Here is a 16,641-nt window from a genome sequence, read left to right as displayed (position 1 = left end):
TGTAAAAGCCACCCCTGCACTAATTACTGATAGTTCAGAACAAGTCTTTGTGTATTAACAGGTTTCCACTCTATGAAACCGATTTTTCTTACAAATATGATTTTTACATTAACATGTGGTTTCAGAAAGTGTAACTGTTAAGGCTATAGTTTAGATGGTTGTCTTTAAAACTTTCACCGAAGAGTCTTGTTGGAGACAGCCACAGCTTTACCTCACTGCAGCAGGGGTGAAGAAGTGGGTGCAAGTCCATTTAGGTCAGAATTCATATGATTACAACAAATACGTATTAGAATAAAAGAAATAAATGTGCAATAAACATGTCAGGAGTCACTGTTAAAAAGTCTCATGGCAGTGGGGTTAAAGGACCTCCTGGACCTCTTGAGTCCTGCAGAGCAGTGAGGTGAGCCTCTGCAGCTCCTACTGTCCTGTGAGGATGATTAGGCGATCACCAACACCAGCTCCTTGGTGTTGGTGTTCAGAAGAAGACTGTTCTTATTACTGCAGTCAGTTAAATAAATCTATCATAATACAGTACATTTTAACATAATGACCTTATGTTTATTTATGTCTTTTAACCATTATTTCAAATTCAAAGAATCCTGTTTGAAACATTTATTAAACTTATAGAATTAAATTTCTGCTAGTTGTTTTTTGTTGCAAAAAAATCTAGTATAATAATATTTAAATTTACATATATTTTTCACGTTTTCAATGCCAATTTTGTGTAATGGCAAAGTTTCCCACTACCCGTGAATGCCTCTTTTTTTACGTCTGTGGCTGACTCCTGAATCTCCGCCCACTCTCTGCTCGATCCCTGCTGGTAAGCCTGCTTCTCTGTCTCTCTTCTCTGAAATGAAATGTCTATAAGCTGTTTGAGTGATTTACCCAGTTGTTGTTAGTGACTTATAAAGCCAGTCGAAGTATAAGTCATGTTAAAGTAATACAATGGCTGCTTTTTTAGTGAAACGTTGTAATTTTAGTATTTAAAAGGAGTGTTTGGTATGCTAGCCCTAACAACCCAAGTGCTAACGCCTAGCCTAGCTCCTATAGGCCCAGTGTGAAATTAATATGGTTCATTTGATTGTTTAATACAGTTATTGTGTTGTATTTGGTTCATTCGGTTTGTCAGTGTTTCTGAGTCTGTTAGGGAAGCTGAAGTTAGTTCTCCTCTTCACAAATCAGTCAGTTAAAACGGCCTCAGTCTTGGTTGTAAGGTAATGAGCCGCCATCTTAGAACCACTGATTAGCTGCTGAAGCAGCAGGGTCGGCAACTTCAGAGGAGCCATTTTACCGCCTCTGACTGAAAGCCGGGAGAAAAAGAGTCACGTGCCTGTGCGGGTGTGTGTTTGTGTTGTGGGTTAATTAACAGAAGGGAGAGAGAGAGTGAGGATAAAACACATAATATAAGAAGAATAACATCTCTTAACAAGAAGAAGTGTTTTTAAATTAATTAATTTTAGTTTTTTAGTTAAATTTTAAGAACTGTTTAACAAACACTTGTTTGTGCAGGTTGTTTTTTAACTGTATCCTACACCTGCAGCTCTGTTTAACTTCTCACTTTGTGAAAAATTAATGAAATATAAAAAAGGCCACTTTCAAATAAATAAAATGCAGCAGTGCACCATTAATATTATAAATATGATATGTAGATATTTAAAACAACAGCATATTAAATGATACTAAATGATACTGTGTGCAGGTGATAATATTTTTAGGAAGCAGAATTTGAATGCAGACCAACTCAAATGTTGAAGCCTACAAATATATCATCCAAGCTTTCATTTATGATTGTTCATGCTTTGAAATTGTGATGTCAGAATTTGATAAAGTGTGCAGTGCTAGGTGTAGCAAATCATTGCTTATTAAATCTACTGTGTTATCTAATAGCACCAAACTAATAGAGCTATCACATAACTGAGAAACTTGTGTGGCTTATTACAAATGCATGAAACCACATTTTACCTTAATGAAGACAGTAATCTTTAATAAGGTGTAGAAAAAAGAAGTGAGTTGTTTGTTGCTGTGGTAAACAAAGAAGTGTACTGAATCTTTTGGACTACACAGAGTGATGCAGTATTGACTGTGATGCTGATTTGAGTTGTCTCATTCTGTATTTTTGTGCTTTGTCTTTTGTTACACAGAATGAAAGAGATCTTTGGTTTTGCCTTTGCTGGTAAGTAAACAGTGATTGTAACTGAAGCAGTATGAACCTGGCATTGTGTAGCACGTTTGACGACTTGCATACAGTAGTTTGACTTTTTGTGATATGTTTCCATTTACTGATTGGCAAAAACACAGGATTTGTGACCTGTAGCAGCAAAGCCCCCACACAGGGCCTCTGACTGTCCCTGAAAATGTCCCTGAAGTTTAGTAGCCCATTTATGTATGATTTAAATTTTTTATGGCTTATTGAATCCAAACATAGTTAAATGTCAGATGTCTTTATACAGTTGTTCATTTTCTCCTTATGTTTGTGGATTTAAGTAGCAGACAAAACAAATAAAGTGTTTTAGGGGAGTCAGTATAAGTGGTTGCTCAAACACTTAAGAGCTGCACAGGTATTGATTTATATTGTCTCTCAAATTCTGCTGATGTATTACATTAAAGTCAGAACACTGTAGAAGTATTTTGCCTGACTCGGTATAAGTAATAGCTTTAACAATAATAAAAACGAAGAGAACCAGAGGTGTGAGTGGACATTGTTAGGTACATTAAAGCCAGTGTGTCTAATTAGTTTATTACTTATTTAGTGAATATAATATGTTTTAAAATTAAATAGAAATGTTGCCAAAAAGGGACATTGCAAAATACATAAATATTCCTAGCAACGGGTACAGTGAAAGGACTTTGTAGTGTAATATTTTAAGAAATTTCATTTTAATCACAAAACATGGTGCACGTCTGTTATTGTAACATGTCAATATTTACATGTATTTTAGGATTTGCATATTCATATCAGACTAACCAAAACATGATGAGGTTTTCTGTTGCTTCTGATTTCAAGAATTACTTTGTATTTAATGTTTTTAACCTGAAAGGACATTAAAAGTTTTGGTTTTTCACACTTTATTAGCACTGACCTGTTGTAGAAAATGTTGGAGCCACAAGGCTTCTGTGTAGGAAATATTTGGTGTATCCTGCACTTGTGCCAACAAATATTGGTGCCTATTCTTTGCATTTCTGTAGTAATAATGCTTGTATTACACATGCTATAGCCATGTGAGACCCTGCAGTTCAATTATCTCCTCCTTAGACTACAGTAAATTAAAAAAGCTTAAAGTAATTGAGGATTTTACTAGTTAAATTGTGTCACAGTAAATTGGATTGTGTGTGAAGAGGCTCTACAGTCTGAATCATCAAACAGTGATCTGATGAATTGTTTCCTTTCTCTAGACTGCTGATCTGATCGTCTCAAGTCTGGTAAGTAAAGGTTTGTCTGAGGTGCAGTGCTGGGAAATGTTTCTCATTATAGGAGATTCAGTTTAGTGCTGTGAGTCAGCACAGCTATTGGTGATCATCAAAAGTCATCAAATCCTAGAAAAGTCTGTGTAAACATTTCCAGACCAACAGAGGTCAGTAGGTTATTGTAGCAGCACATATTTTTTCACATTACAGCAGCTCATGAACAGCAGTTTAGGTACAATTAAGTCTTGAAATAGAGCCTTGTGGATTTCAAAAGCTTCTTTCCCTTCATTAAATTAATTCACTGTCTGAAAACTGCTCTTTGAATTAGTCTTTTAATTAAAGATTTTGTTGATGAGTGGAAAAACTCTATAGCACAGATACAGCACTCATTTCTGTATTTTATGATTAAATGATCTACAAAGAAATTATCATCATACTACATTTTTAATTAGGTCTTTAAATCGCCTTATAAGTATGTCCTAGATTTAGTGGAGTGCTTATGGCTGTGTATTAAACATGCCCCACATGTGACTGAAATATGTAGAAACTGCTTTGTAGGAACCATCCATCTCCAAATTTCTCATTTTGCCAAAAGTCATACTGAGTAAAGTATTGTTTACTTTTATGTTAACGGATCTCAAATCCCTGTTTCTGTGTGCCCAGATATTATGATGTACTGTTGTCCCAGGTAAGTACACACAGAAACAGGGATTTGAGAACTTTGGGGATTAAGGAACATGTGATGTTGCACAAATTTTAAGCAGGTGGCCTGAAACTGTCTGCTCTAACAGTGGGTTTTGTTGGACCATATGATATTTACAGTAGGTTATTGTAGCAGCACATCTTGGTTTAAGTTTATAGACACTGTTTGTTTTTATTGTGTTAATAGAATCTAAAAGTTTCTTTAGAATAGTTCCACCACCATTTTTGAGCATTTTCAATAAGTTCAGTCCAATAATGTACTGTGGAACTCTTCAATATGTAAAGCCCTGTATGTACTGTATTTTTCGGATTATAAGGCGTATGCAGTAACCAAATATTCGATAACTCAACTATTCAACTCATTCCAATAACTCTCAACATTTTTCAGTGGTAACACATAACATACACTCATTTTCTGTTCAGTCTCTTCCACAAATCTATCAATTCTTCATGGATTGATCGGTTTGAAATCTGCTTCGTTCGCATGTCTCTAAACAGATGCCAGGTCCTCATACACACACCATAATATTATGTTTAAGCACAATACGAATTACTCCGCAAGGCACCTGACTACTGTAGCTGTAATGCTCCAACAATCATCAAAGCTGCAGCTTTGTAGCTTTCCAAATCATACTAAAACATTTGACAGATGTTTGATGCCGTGTAGCACATAAAATTGGGTTGAGGTCAGTAAGCACAGCCAGAATTAATACATAAGGTAAACTGTTGATTTTTGAGAAAACTAAAGATTTTAAGTGTGACTTATAGTCCGAAAAATACTGGAAAGCCATGTTTATTGGAAATATGCCTAATTCCAGTCCCTTTTTGTCTTACAGGTGACCTGCTGCAGAAAACCCTCTCCCTCTATCGTTGACAAGCCATTAACAAGCAATTTCAGTCTGTCCTATCACTCTCCCTCTCCCTGCTCCATCTTTTTTGACAAGCCATTCTATCTTCTATCATTTCTCCGCCATGAGCTCTATCTAATTTTGACAAGCTTGAACCTGTGTTGACAAGAAATCTAAGTTTGACAAGAAACCAAGTTTGACAAGAAACCAAGGTTGTCAAGAAACCAAGTTTTTGGAATTGAAGTTACCAGAACTTCGTCGATCTGTTTTCAGAATCTGAGAGATCTCCGCTCTCACTGCTCCTTCTTTCCTGTCATTAAACTCTCTCATATCCACTCATTTTACTGGAAATTACAAGTGGAAGTTGAATATACAGTAGTAGAATTACAGTAAGTAGAACTCCAGTAGAAACTACTTACACAGCCCTACATTTGTCATTTAATTTGCATTACACTTGGAATAACATGATGGCTGTTTGCTTACAGGGCAATTACTTTGATAAATTATATAAAATATACACTCTTAAAGGTTTATTTGTAATAAGATAATCTGGTTATTTTGTAATATATACATTCAGACTGCTGTATTTACATAAATATTAGATTCAAATACATTTTTCAAGTCTGTTTCATTGACTATAACATTTGACTACAAGTTTATACTATATTATTTAAGGACAAACCCTTTTTGTCACTCAGTGTAAGTATTCAGTTACAATTGTCATCTAGAGGCTGCCCTGAGAACCCAGACTTCCTGTTTCCTGACTGCTGCAGAACATCCAGCTGAAGAAACCTCATCGCCTGTCATCTGATCACCACACCATCACAGCTCCTTATATTTGCTTAAAATTTTAGATATCTGAAAGATTTACACAAAGTCTACTTAAAGCTAAGAGTTTTATTATAGCCTGTTGATTGTTGAGATTTATTCTGCATATTACTTTACAGAAGTATAGACCTATTCATTAACCAGTCTGGTTAAAAAAATAGAAGTAATAATATACAGTTTCTGAAAAAGCTACAATAAAACTGTTTTTAAAGAACTTTCAATAACTTTTATATTGAGTGTATATTTAAGTCAGCCTTTTACATCAATTACATAGTTATAAGAACACTTTACCATTTGTATAGTTTTACATTTCTGCATTTAATAGAAACTTGAGGAGTCAGTTTTTCAGTGTTTACAGGTTGAATTTTGTTTACATTTGTGTATAAATACATATAAGGTCCAGTTTGTACTTGCACAAAATGCCAAGGAAAGGTCAAAGGTCGCAGTCCCTGAAGCTTAGATGGCAAAAGGAGAAGGAACAGGTAAATGTTTCTCAGACCGGTGAGCAGGTAAAGGTGTCTGTTACAAGTATTCCCAGTCCAGAAGTGCAGCTCAGCGTTCAGACAGCCGCAGTGTCTTATGCAGATGTGGTAAAGAGAGGTGTTTGCTCATCATCTGTGCCAAATGCTAAAGTACAGCAGGTAATCCAGACTGAACCCCAGGTAACTGTGCAAACGCAGCATGATGGAGAAGCTCCAGGACCGTCTCATGTACAGGTTACAAACAGTGAAACTCGTCCACGAGTGAGTAGCATCTGTGCGTCCCGAAGCCAGGCCTCTGCTAAGTATGGAGAGTACAGGAATCAGCAATGCATGGCGAACAGTTTGGTTTTCCTGTCATTCTTACATGAGGATGAATTCATTACCAGAGCAGATCTTAACCGTGTGTTGGATAAAGGCCATGCCATGTATTCAGATGCCAGAAAGAGGTTTGTGAACAGCGTGTTCCTAGCCTGCGATGAGCTTCCCACAGTGGTCACCAGCCGCAGACACGAGTATCAAGTGGACATGTCTCAGTTTGCTCGTTACGGCACATTTGATGGTACAGATCATTTTCCGAGCCTTGAACAGGGACTACAGTGTTTGGCTTCACAGGTTCGCTATGCTTTGCTAGTCATGGGAGGAACCGTCATTGCAGTTTGCAGGCTGACTTCAGGTGAATACGCATATTTTGACCCTCACCCACGTAAGTCTACAGGAATGCCATTGTCGCTAGCTGTAAGTGGTGGCACAGCAGTTATGTTAAAATTCACACGTCTTAACGACATGATTGACAGGATCAAATGCTTGTACCGAATATTTAGCATCACCCCATCCTGCACTTATGAGCTACAGCCTGTTGAGTTCCACAGTGAAAATGCTGCTTATCAAAGAGATCCTAATCAAAACACCGACTACAGACAATGCACTACAAGTGCTCCAGCACCAGATTTAAATGAACCTGTTCCTGAATTAAACTCCCAGACATCCACTGAGCAGACACAGAAAACTGTGACTGACACTTTAACCGCAGAAGTGACATCATCCAGAGTGGATTATTCAAATGAGACAGCTGCTCCTGAAAGCAACCATCGTCCTTCTGATTTTTTACAAAAAGAAACATCTGCATCTTCTGTGAGAGAAACTCAGGTAACATCAGATTCTGTTCCTCAGAAGGATCCAACTGCTGCCTCCTGTTCAACCAAGACAACACAGGAACTTTCACATAAACTGCTGAAATATAGTAAACAGGAAAGGAAAAAAATGAGGAGAAGATCACTGGCCCAACAAAAACTACCAAAAAGAAAGGAAAATCAGAAAAAGAAAGAAAGGCAGATGTACACTTCCAATGAAAGCTTTAAGGCAAAGAAAAAAAATTCCAGTGGAAAGTCTAATGATCCTGATCACAGACAAAAGAAGAGTGTCTACAAAAGTAATCTATATAAGCTAAATCCTACATATAGAGAGAAACAGAGGGAACATTTGAGAAAGATCTATAAGGAAAGAGATGATTTTAAGGAAAAACAGAAGGAGCAAATGAGAAGGATCTATAGAGAAAGTGCTAAAATTAGAGAGAAAAAAAGAGAACGTGTCATAAGGATGTATAAAGACAATCCTATATTCAAAGAAAAGCAGAAGGAACGAATAACAAGAACATATAGAGAATCTCCTGTGTTCCGAGAAAAGCAGAAGGAACGAATAACAAGAGCATACAGAGAATCTCCTGTGTTCCGAGAAAAGCAGAAGGAACGAATAACAAGAGCATACAGAGAATCTCCCGTGTTCCGAGAAAAGCAGAAGGAACGAATAACAAGAACATACAGAGAATCTCCCGTGTTCCGAGAAAAGCAGAAGGAACGTATTAGAAGAACATACAGAACTTGTGCTGAATTCAGAGAGAAACATAAAGCTTACATGAGGTCATATGTTTCTAACCTATATAAAGAAAGTGAAGAATTTAGACAGAAAAAACAGTGTTACATCACTAAACGTTATGGAGAAGAGAGACAATTTCAGCAGCAACACAAGGACAATATGAGAGAACGAATGAGAGTAAAATATTGGAACGGTTTTTCTTTTAGACAGATGCATAATATCAGATGTGCAATGAAAATAAAAAGAAAATATCGTCAGATGCATCGACCAGCTGAAAGTTTACAGTGTCATCCAGATAACACTTTAATGAATGAGGCCATATCTTGTTTCAGATCAAACATTAAATCAGCACCATCTTATGTTTGTACTGTTTGTCTAAAAGCTTCTTTTCCTAATCAGGTGAAAATCTGCAAAAGAAATAATTACTCAAAACACCAAACTGTAGCTCAGCAGTGTCTAACTGGTAAATTTGTTCATATGTGTGATGAAGCATGTAATGATCACTGCAGCTTTCCTGTTGAGAGAAAAAAGGAGTATATCTGTCACACGTGTCACAGTTCCCTCAAAAGTGGACGCATGCCAAGGCTTGCTGCTGTCAATGGTTTAGAACTGCAGGATATTCCAGCTGAACTGTGTGATCTCAACATTCTGGAGAGACATCTGATTGCCAAATGCATACCATTTGCTAAGATTATTCCACTTCCAAAGGGCAGACAAAGACTCATACGTGGTAATGTGGTGTGTGTCCCATCTGAAGTCCAACAAACAGTTGACTGTTTACCTCGGCTAAGAAACCAATCGCAGATAATGAGGATCAAGCTGAAAAGACGACTGTGCTACAAAGGCCATCAGCTGTTCCAGACTGTCACCTGGTCTAAACTGATCCAAGCCCTGCGTAAACTCAAACAGATTCATCCACAGTACACAGATATTGTTATCAGAGATGATGCATTGCTTTGTGATCCAACGCTACCTGATGATGACAGCAGTGATGAAGCCAGCATGGGAAGTGATGATTATGATGAAGCAGATTTGATGGAAATTGACAACTATGAAAAAGATGCCCTTTTGTGCGAAAGTGAGTCTGAAAGTGAACAAGATATTAATATGCAATCCTGTGATGAACAACCAGAGGAACAAAATCCAGAGGAACCAGAAAGTGATTTGAACAATGGAGGTTTTGCTCTAGAAAGTTGTCTGCAGCCTGTAGACATTTCAGAAGAGATTCTCTCTTTCACTGATAACACATATTGTGTGGCTCCTGCAGAAAGAAACAATCCTGTTAGCTTCTTCAGAAATCCTCATTTGGAAGCCATGGCATTTCCTGTGCAGGTTCCTACTGGTCAGAATACACTGGATGAAAAGAGACGTCTTAAACTCACACCAAGTGCTTACTTCAAGTCAAGGCTTTTCAACATTGATGCAAGATTTGCTAAAGATACAAATTACCTGTTTTTCTCACAGTTTGTCACTGAAATACACCTGGCTAATTCCAGCATGACAATACAGCTAAGGAAAGGTAAAACTATGACCAAAGATGGACGCAAAATCACATCAGGAATGTTACAAAGTAAGACAGAAGTAGAGAAGCTGGTAAGAAATAAAGATGCAATCAGATTTATGCAGCCACTCAGAGGAACTCCAGCTTACTGGCAGAAAACTACCAGAGATTTATTCAGTATGGTTCGTCAAATAGGAACGCCTCAGTTCTTTGTCACTTTCTCTGCTGCTGAGATGAGATGGCCTGAAGTGATTCAAGCAATAAAGAGACAGCAAGGTGAAGAGGTTGATTTTGAAGCCCTGGACTGGTCAGAAAAGTGTGAAATTCTAAGATCAAATCCAGTAACTACCATGCGAATGTTTGATAAGCGTGTTGAGGCTTTGTTCAGAGATTTGCTTTATTCTCCTGCACAGCCCCTTGGTGAAATCATTGATTACTTTTACAGAGTTGAGTTCCAGCACAGAGGTAGTCCGCATATACACATGTTGCTGTGGATTCGAGAAAAGGTAGAAGTAGATGTGGATGATGACCAAACTGTCTGTGACTTTGTGGACAGATACATCTCAGCTCAACTCCCTGATCCAGAAAAACAGCCTGAACTGCACAAAAAAGTCACTGAACTACAAAAGCACAGCAAAAACCACACAAAAACATGCTTTAAGAGTGTGAACTCTGGTTGTAGATTTGGGTTTCCAAAACCGCCATCCACAAGAACAATGATTGTGAGACAGGATGAGGATTCAGACACTGAAGCTGCAAAAGCCAAACTCAGACCTTTGATGAACCTGCTGAAAGAACCTGAAGCTGCTTCGCTCACCATAGAGCAGATTCTGTCACGATGCAACTTGACAATGAATGAGTATGAGCAATGCCTCCAAGACATAAACAAGAAAACGGCGCTGATTCTGAAACGTGACCCAAAGGACTGTTGGATCAACAATTACAACCCAGACCTGCTTGAAGCCTGGAACTCTAATTTAGATGTCTCGTTAATATTGAATGCCTATTCATGTATAGAATACCTCTGTAAATATATAACGAAGAAAGAATCTGGCCTCTCTGAATACCTAAAGACAGTTATTGACAACTCTGATAAGAACACGGTCAATGAATGTGATGAAATGAGAGCTGTGATGCAGGCTTACTCAAAAAAGAGAGAAATCAGCGCACAGGAGTGTGTGACTCGAGTCTGTGGCCTAAAAATGAAAAAATGATCCCGCAGTGTTGTATTTGTACCAACAGATGATAACCCAGTAAAAATGAGTCGCCCGATGAGCTATCTGGAAACCACAACACATGACAGTTGTAATATTTGGATGACAAGTTTGAGTGATAAATACAAATGCAGACCTGAGACACCAGAATATGAGGAAATGTCACTAGCTGATTTTGCTGCCTTGTGCCGGTTGGTGAGTGGTCCAAATGAAGGAAAAGATGTGCTTCCTCTTCTAAACCAGCTTGGATTTGTACAAAGGCGAAAGAATGATAAACCAGCTATAATCAGATATTACCACTGTTCACAAGAAAAAGATCCTGAGCAATATTATGGACGACTGTTGAGACTTTACCTTCCACACAGATCAGAGCAGGAACTGAAACCACAAGGGTTCCAAACCTATCAGTCCTTCTACAACTCAGGTTTTGTACGACTTCCATGTTCAGACCACAGTGAGTCTGTGAAAAGGGTTGTGAAGAGAAATAAAGACAAGTATGAGAAGAACTCTGAGGATATTGAGAGTGCACTGGAAGAGTTTGAACAAAATAGGGATGTTGTTATTGATGAATGGTGTAATCTTGCTCCTGAATCTGAAGTTGTGAGGTTGCAATGTGATGAGAATCTTCCTGAGAGACATTCTGATGATGAGAACGAACAGGAGAATGTCCCCGACTACAGTCGTCAGTCTGATGCTGTAACAGAGATCAGAGCCGTCAGAGAACAACCTGCAGTCGATCCAGCTGTGGTACGTGTAATGTATCAGAATCTGAACCAGAAGCAGGCCTGTGTGTTCTATGCCATAAGAGACTGGTGTATTCAGCGAGTTTGTGGTTTGAACCCAGATCCATTTTTCTTCTATATCAACGGTGGTGCAGGAACTGGAAAGTCACATCTGATTAAATGCATTCACTCTGAAGCATCAAAGATCCTGAGCAGACTGCCTGCTAATGCAGAAGAAGCTGACATATCAAATCCAACTGTTTTACTGACTTCATTTACTGGGACAGCAGCTTTTTCTATCAATGGCTCTACGTTACATTCCCTACTGAAACTACCCAGGAGTCTGAAACCACCCATTCAAGGACTTGGTAACCAACTGGATGAAGTCAGATCTGAGCTTATGAATGCTGAAATTATTGTTATTGATGAGATTTCGATGGTTTCAAAACCCCTTTTTGCTTATGTGGATGCAAGACTGAAACAAATCAAAGGCACTCAAAGACCTTTTGGTGGAATGTCAGTTTTAGCTGTTGGAGATTTTTACCAGCTGCCACCAGTGCGACAGTCTAAACCTCTGTGTGTTTATGATCCAGAACAGATTGACCTATGGCAGGAACATTTTCAGATGATCACTCTAACCGAGATCATGCGTCAGAAAGATGATGTGGCCTTTGCAGAGATGTTGAACAGGATTAGAGTCAAAGAAAAGACAGATGAGCTTTCTCAGTGTGACAGAGATTTGTTGTCACAGGCTGTGACTGCACCAGAAGAATGTCCAATTGAGGTCTTACACATTTATGCCACCAACAAGAATGTGGAATCCCACAACACAGATACGCTCAAGAAGCTTCATTCAAACATTATAATCATCAATGCAGACGATTTCCAGAAGGATAAATGTACAGGCAGAATGGCACGAAGAGACAGACCATTTACAGGTGGGCGAAATGATTTACCCGACACCCTGAATGTCGCTGAAGGAGCCCGAGTGATGCTGACCAGAAACTTGGACACACTAAATGGTTTGGTCAATGGTGCTTTTGGTATACTGATAAAGGTGGTGAGATCTGAAAATGATGGACAAATAATTAAACTGGGGCTCAGAATGGACAACCGGCAGCCTATGAGACACAACCGCAGTGCTAATGCAGCATCTGATGATCTGGTTTACATTGAGAGAGCAGAGGAGAGTCTGAAGTTTAAAGGAGCGGTACGCAGACAGTTTCCTGTAAAGCTAGCATTTGCCTGCACAATCCACAAAACCCAGGGTCTTACAACACAGACAGCTGTAGTTTCAATGAAGAACATTTTTGAACCAGGTATGGCTTATGTTGCTCTCAGCAGGGTGACGTCTCTCAGTGGACTGTATTTACAGGACTTGGATGAGAACAAGATTTATGCCAATCCTGAGGTAACTGCAGCGCTCCAAACCATGAGACAAGCCAGTGTTGAGGAAATGATGCCTCTTCTTCAGGTCAGAGAAACAGCCAGCAGACCTGACACTCTTACACTGATCCATCACAATACGGAGGGTTTACCATCTCACATCAGTGACATCAAGAGTCATCATGAAATGTGCTTAGCAGATGTTTTGTGTCTCACAGAGTCTCACCTCCAAGGCTCCTTTGTTGCAGACAGTCTTCATTTGGACGGCTACACCATGTTCAAACGCAACAGACATGTGTCCTACACAAACTTTCCTCACATGGCCAGCAGAAGTGGTGGTGGAGTTGTTGTGTATTTGAGGAATCATTTTCAGGTTCAGGTAAAACAGTATCTGCATAATGTCACTGATCTTGAGTTTTTAGTGTTAAAGGTTCTGGCTCCATTCCCTGCGCTCATTGCGGTTGTGTACAGACCTCCTGACTACAGTTTGACACCATTCATGCAAAACCTGGTAAGTCTTTTAGATTCACTTGAAATAATGGACTGTCACCCAATAATTGTGTGTGGTGATTTTAATGAGAACCAGTTACAGAGTGGAAGAAAACAGATTCTGGAGCAGTTTCAGTCGAGAGGGTATTCACAGCTGATCACTTCTGCCACTACAGACAAGAACACCCTGCTTGACCTCATTTTTGTTTCTCAGCCACAGCAAAGTCTCCATTCAGGTGTCCTGAGAACGTATTACAGTTACCACAACCCTGTGTTTTGTGTCCTGTCCTCCAGCCAATCATGAAGTTGTCTGGTGAGTTTTGAAACAATTACAGATCATGTTTGTTACAGTTTGTTTATTGTTTGTAGAGCATGAAAAAGATTTTTCATTGAAAAATCATATTTCTTCATATTGTCTTCCTTACTCTGTCTGTAAGAAGACCCTTTCTTATTGCAATGTTATTAATCATTTCACCAAATCATGGCTGTACTTCATGCAGAGCCGGGAGATCTGCTTTATGTTATCATGCACCTCAGATCTGAAATATGCTGCAAAAAGTATTAAACGGACATAATTTATTTTTTATTCTCATGTTTTAAATGACTAAATCTACTAATGCATTTTTTCATGGATGTTAATTGTCATCTCCTTTTTTGATACTTTTTTTACTCTGACGTATGTATCTCAACAAACGAGAGCTTCCCCTCAAAGGGCTTTCAAATATGAAATAGTAAATAAATAAATCCCAGATAAATGCAGGTATTTATTATGGGTCACATGAATAAATACAGACAATTATATTTTCTTGATTATAGTAAATTTTGTAGAATCAAATGTTTTTGGGATGAATGAGGTTTTGCTTATCATGTTTTACAGGTAAAAAATGTTAAAAGTTTTAAACTATCTTTAGGCTACCAGAGATGTTTATAATGATACATTATGTAGAGAAAAACATTTTTACAGCTTACAGAATATATATTAAATCTGATTTAGAAGTACATGGAAAGTTTCTGCATCCATTTTCTGACTTGGCCTTTATCCGGGTGGGTTTGGGTTTGGGTGGATAAAGGCCAAGTCAGAATTCTCTGAGCAGCTGGAAAAAGCTGCTAATAAACAAAGACATCAGAAAGCGGGGGCTTTAGGTGTAGCCCCCGCTTTCTGGCGCACTAATTAGATTTAGTAACTGACACCCCATACCAGCATTACATAGACACTTGGGGGCTGAGATGGGTGGGTGGGGAGGGTGGGTGTTGTTAAAAGCACTTTATGTTTTGTAGATGTATTTTTTCAGACAGGGCACACACAGTTCTGTTTCCTTTGTGGGAAAACCTTCGAACTTCACCATCCTCAGCTGAAACAACAACATCTTAACACCATCTTCATGAACTGCTGAGCCAAACCTGATCCATCAGTGCTGGACTGCACAGATAACTACATGCCACAAGGAGACTGCTGTGTTATGAACTGCCATACCAGTGTGTCTTCAATGGAGAAGATGACACACCCATCACCTGACCTCCTGCCTGATCTGGAGACCATCATCATGCTGCCACACTACACACCTCTGAGACCATCAATGATGACTCATACTGAGGAAACTGTATTTCCTGTCAGAGATGCTCAGTGATCCTCAGAGCAGAGAGAGGTATGATTCTTTATCTTTGATTAAAAAAAAATGTCAGTGCTTTTAATTCATTTAATTAATTTAAATCCTGATTATTGCATAAAGAATTACACACTCAAATGATTATACTTGTTGACACTTTTTGAGTTTTAATTCACATTATGGATTACAAATCTATGCTTTTTCTACTCTGTCTCTCTGTGCAGGTATTGCTGTCTTCTGAGTTCTTCAGTGTCCCAACTGAGACATTCAAACCTCATTGCAGAGCTCATGTCTTTCCTCACCATCATGTGAGTGTGAGATTACTCTGGATTCTGGTTATGTGGCCTGCAGCACCTATAAGGTATTTCAACATTGTTCATTTTATAACTTATTTCTAGTTAACACAAATAAAATGTTCCTTTTTCTGTATTTTTTTAGAACAAGCTCGTACAGTGTGCCTGCATTCCAGCTTCTTAGACTCTACGCAAGTGGACAGAGTATCAGTGTTTGGCCACTCTTACAGACACCGACTTCTGTCAACTCACTTCTACTGATCAGGCACCTCACTCCAGGAAGACAGAGGGCTGCAAGCCTGTCATCGTTTCCAGTGTGGCTTTGTATTCTTGGGGTAGTATCAGATTTTTCCCACAAATATTCAAAGGTAACACTTATTTTAAGCTTAGTTATTAAATCAAAAGTCTTCCCTTGTGTTAATTTTTTTATTTTTTTATTTTTTATTTTACATTTATATGCAGTGATCGGATGTGGTGGAGCTTTGTTAACTGTGTGGAAAACATCTGTTTGTGATGATATTTACAATGAGGCTTTAAGGTGACAGTTTCCATGTAATTTCAATCCTTTTACTAAGCAAAAACATGTTTGCAATTAACATATTTTTTTCAGTTTTGTCTTTTGGATTTATGGTTAACATTCCTCTGTGACAGCAAATACTAAACTGGTCCAAGTAACCAGCATATCATTGGTCAAAGGCAAAAAGGACCACATGTCACGCTAGCAATGAATTTTTGACTGTGTTTGTGTCACCAGATTTAACAAACAATATCAGACATATGAAACTGAACTCTGGATTAATGTGCAGATGTTTTTTGTGTTTTTTTTTAATTGTTGAATAATTATTTTGTAGGACAAACCCAATCTATTTACCCAAACAATGTAACTTGTTTGGGTAAATAGTGGATTAATATATCTAAGTGTATAAGTATAGCAAGCTGAATTCATACAAACACACAGCTCTAAATCTTGAATTGTAGGATGTACAAAAATGATCATGTGATTATTATGGACATTTAAATAACTATATCTATTGAACCATTACACATATTCTTTATAGAAATTACACAATCTCAAAATGTGAAAAAAGAAAGTGTTTAAGTGAAAAAATAATGTGTGTTTGTATGAATCCTGCCTTAGTATGGGGTGTCAGTAACTACATTAGTATAGAGTAGGTCTAACAGTGGTTTTCCACATCTGCTTTAATATATATAGATAATGGGTCAGACATATAAAGTCATTTTGAAAAGTTCATAAAGGTCACATCCATTCATATGTGTTCCTCTTTATCATT

The 16,641-nt window shown here is 38.1% G+C and overlaps 2 long non-coding RNA genes across 2 annotated transcripts; both read left to right on the top strand.

The window, feature by feature from the left end:
- The first annotated feature begins 2,140 nt into the window (after nt 1-2,140).
- On the top strand, nt 2,141-5,284 carry LOC112844586 (uncharacterized). The gene is made up of 3 exons (XR_003217318.1): nt 2,141-2,173; nt 3,394-3,420; nt 4,944-5,284. It is a non-coding gene; the product is annotated as an uncharacterized LOC112844586 (long non-coding RNA).
- A 10,080-nt stretch (nt 5,285-15,364) lies between these two features.
- On the top strand, nt 15,365-15,782 carry LOC112844587 (uncharacterized). The gene is made up of 2 exons (XR_003217319.1): nt 15,365-15,417; nt 15,495-15,782. It is a non-coding gene; the product is annotated as an uncharacterized LOC112844587 (long non-coding RNA).
- Nucleotides 15,783-16,641: the final 859 nt, after the last annotated feature.

This window comes from Oreochromis niloticus, unplaced genomic scaffold, assembly GCF_001858045.2.
Source record: "Oreochromis niloticus isolate F11D_XX unplaced genomic scaffold, O_niloticus_UMD_NMBU tig00000361_pilon, whole genome shotgun sequence".
NCBI lineage: Eukaryota > Metazoa > Chordata > Actinopteri > Cichliformes > Cichlidae > Oreochromis > Oreochromis niloticus.
Note: the sequence above shows the minus strand (reverse complement) of the source record. Positions and strands in the feature narration are given on the sequence as shown.